This window comes from Hyaena hyaena, unplaced genomic scaffold, assembly GCF_003009895.1.
Source record: "Hyaena hyaena isolate Hyena2069 unplaced genomic scaffold, ASM300989v1 scaffold_770, whole genome shotgun sequence".
Classification (NCBI taxonomy): domain Eukaryota; kingdom Metazoa; phylum Chordata; class Mammalia; order Carnivora; family Hyaenidae; genus Hyaena; species Hyaena hyaena.
In genome coordinates this window covers 71,162-74,882 of record NW_024081405.1, presented here as the reverse complement: position 1 = coordinate 74,882, position 3,721 = coordinate 71,162, and positions in this window count along the sequence as shown.

The following is a 3,721-nucleotide window of genomic DNA, read 5'->3' as shown; positions in this document are numbered from 1 at the left end:
TAAAAACTTAAAAAGCACCCTGTACTTTATTGCATCCTTGCATTTCATCTTAGCAGTAGTCTTATGAAATTGAGATTTTTTTTTTTTTAATTCCATTTTACAGTCAAGAGATGACGGAAGAGCTACCCCTGGGGACACAGCTAGTGCCCTGAAGTTCCGGGACTTGAACCCTTGGAATCAGATAGCAAAATGTAAGATACTATCTCTTAAGACCTTGAGCTTTCTTTCGTTAACATCCTGACTTAGAGGGCTGTCCGTACCCCACAGAGAGGTTTCCGGTGTCTATAGCTCTCCTATGGCTTCTAAATGGCCCGTCAGCCTTCTCTTCTCCAGTGGTCCAGATCAATCTGTGTTCACATTGCTATCTTCCAAAAAGGCCCATCCGGGACCATGCCACATCAGCAGAGACTTCTGTGGGCACTGCACTTCACAAAAATGAATTGCACATCGTTTTTGGTAACCCAGTTCTCCACTGTAAAAAGCCTTGATATATAAAAATTCATATCAATACAACAGAAGTCTTGGCGTTGCCGAAGTATATGTTCTACAAAAAGCTAATTTGCTTTCCTTTGATTAACTGTAGAGTGCCTCCAAATACTGAGCTCCCTGATGCATTTAAGATGAGGATCAGCTGTTGACAAAATTGATTTGCAGCTTTTCAAGAACTAAGGCATAAATAAGGCAACCTGCTTTAGGTAACCTCTTTCATATATATTCATATATTTCCTTTAGCCTGGGAGCTCCAATGTTAAACATGACTCAAGGTTTCTCAAGGTTGCCACACGAGTGGAACCCAATTCTCCCCCCTTCTCTTCATTCTGTTTCCCGCTGAGCGTCAGAATGTTAGCAAATCAGCGGATCACGAGGTGCTTTTCAGTGAGCCCAGGACTCCCGCCCTACTCTCTTTAACTCTCTGAAAGAGTATCTTCAGATTTTCTAGCGGATTAGAGAGTTGGATAGGAATGCAGTAGCATCTAAATACTATTATCTTTCAAAGACATTGCAAAGGAGCCAGAATTGCTGACTGTTGCACATAAACACTTTTGAACATAATCAATAACCTTGAGATTATGTTTCTGTTTTCTCTCCACTCTGCAAAAAAGAAATAGGACTTAAATAGCAAAGTAACTATGATTATGGATGCACTTCAGATGATAATCAGACGAATGGTGGTGTTTATTTCAGGTCTGAAAAGAAATCTATTCCTGCCTTTCTCACTTCCGTTTCCCTGTCACGCAGGCAGTCCCATGCTGGGCTTCTTAGCAGCTGAGCATTTCCAGTTAGCTTTAATTATCATCAAGCTCATGATTTCCTTGGTAGCTTAGGTTTCCTATTTGGCCCTCACTCTTAATTTTCTACCCTTCTCTATTAAGTTTTCTATTGTTGTGCTGCAAACTACCAGAAACGGAGTGACTTAAAATGACATGCATTTATGATCTCACAATTCCATGAGTCAGGAATCTGGGTACTGCTTAGCTGGCTTCTTTGCTCACAGTTCCACAAAGCTGAAATTAGCTGCCACCTGGGAGAATGGTCTCACCTGGGGCTTGGGCTCCTCGTCCAACTTCTGTCATTGTGGGCAAGATTCATTTTCTTGCAACCATAGAATCAACAGCAGCTTGTTTCTTCAAAGTCAACACCTCTGAACTGTAGCCTCTTCTAAAGGACTCATTGATAAGCCAGGCCCACCCAGGATCATTGCCTTCTGATTAATTTAAACCTAACTGGTTGAAGACCTTAATTACATCTGAAAAAAAAAAAAAAAAAGCTCTTCATCTTTACTGTGTAATATAGTCATGGGAATGATGTCCCATCACCTTTCACATATTCTATTGGTTAGAAGCAAGTTACAGGTCCCATGGCACTCAAGGATGTAGGGCCCTGGAGGTCATCTTACCTTCTACCTACCACATTCTCCTCCTGGTTAAGAACTGGAACGAGGCTCATGAGCATCCACTAGCAAGCAATCTATCACATAGATGAATGTTCAAGCAAATGTCCTATGTTGTCTGTGTACATCATTGAATCATATCCCAGAGTTGAAGATCCTTGTTTCCAGGGTTTAAGGGCTTTTCCTTATTGGACAACTTTGACATTAATGTGACTTTACATGTAGTCATCTTGGATGTAGAATTGTTCCTTTCCAGAGGATATTAGGGAGCAAAGAAAGCGGAGTCTATTAGCAGGACTTTCTTCAACCTCAAATGGAAAAGCAAAGGTGTTTCAGGATAAGATTGATAAGAGCCAAAATCCAAGGGAAGAATTCAGCCTCTCCTATGTTTGCAATAAACTTTCTTTCTGTTCCCTAGTGTCCTCAGAGGGGAAAAATGCTGTAATCATGATGTTTGCAGTAAGGCTGAGCCATGGCATTACTATTTGTATTAAAAAACATTTCTTCAAAGGTGCCTAGGTGGTTAGTCGGTTAAGCATCTGGCTTCGGCTCAGGTCATGATCTCATAGTTCACAGGTTTGAGCCCCATGTCAAGCTCTGTGCTGACAGCTCAGAGCCTGGAGCCTGCTTCAGATTCTGTGTCCCCCTCTCTCTCTGCCCCTCCTCACTCACACTCTGTCTCTCTCTCTCTCTCTCTCAAAAATAAAAAACATTAAAAACATTTTCAAACATTTCTCTATAAACACTTAGAGTGGTATTGCTTTCATTGTCTGTACCCTTTTACTTTCCTATAATACTTTCTTCTCATTGTAGGTCTGGCCCTGGAAATCCTGGTATTAGAGGGGCACCCAAACACATGTGTGCACACATGCAGGTATGTAGAGTCGTACTTTCCACATTTTCTCATTACTACTGTAAGTGTGACCCTAAAATGACGATAATACCATCCATTTATTGAGCATACCCGTATAGCAGCCATGTTGGATACAATATTGCTAATATGTTTAATTGTATATAATAAAAAGATCTATTAATATAACATATTAATATAATATTCTCCCTCTCTCTACATATATATGTGTGTATATTGTCACCAATGTAATACTGAAAACGTTGGACTTGCCTACTTTTGAAATTTATAAAATTGGGTTGAATGTCCTAATACTCAGTGGAAATCCAATGCTACTACAAAGATTCGGATCAATTCTTGTGATCATTGTTGGCTCTGATTTAACATGCCTATTGAGTTCCCATTCTGGCCTTTTGGAACTCTTCCTTTATCTGTCCCACAGACCCATGGACCCCAACAAAGACATAGATCCTCTTTCTGGAACAAAACAGGCTACCTACATAATTTGGAGCCTCTTGGCCAAAAACTATTAAAATTTCAGAATGGCAGCAAGAGAGCATTAAAGCAAGCCTAGGGCCTTTCTAAGCTTGGAGTGCTATGTGACTTCACAGGTCACATACCCACAAAGGCAGTCCTGTCCTAGAATTTCCCAAAACACCACTCCTACAAGGCAGTCAGATGGGCCACACATTTGCTAAAGTGCCTAGAGTAATAGCAGCAGGGGTGTGTGGCTGGGGACCACAGCAGCTCATAGAAGAGAATTTAAGATTAAACAGTTCCCATAATTGCTGTTCATATCTGAAATATAGCCTCTCTATAATTCCCCCTTTTTTCTCTGATATGTTTCCAAACCATGGCCCATGCTCAAGGATTGAGTTTGAGGCTCCCATCAAAATATTTTGCTGGGCAAAAACTTGAACTACTCCTAACAGAAAATTTTTTTTCCTTCTCTGGAATGAAGGTAGGAATAGTTATATTTT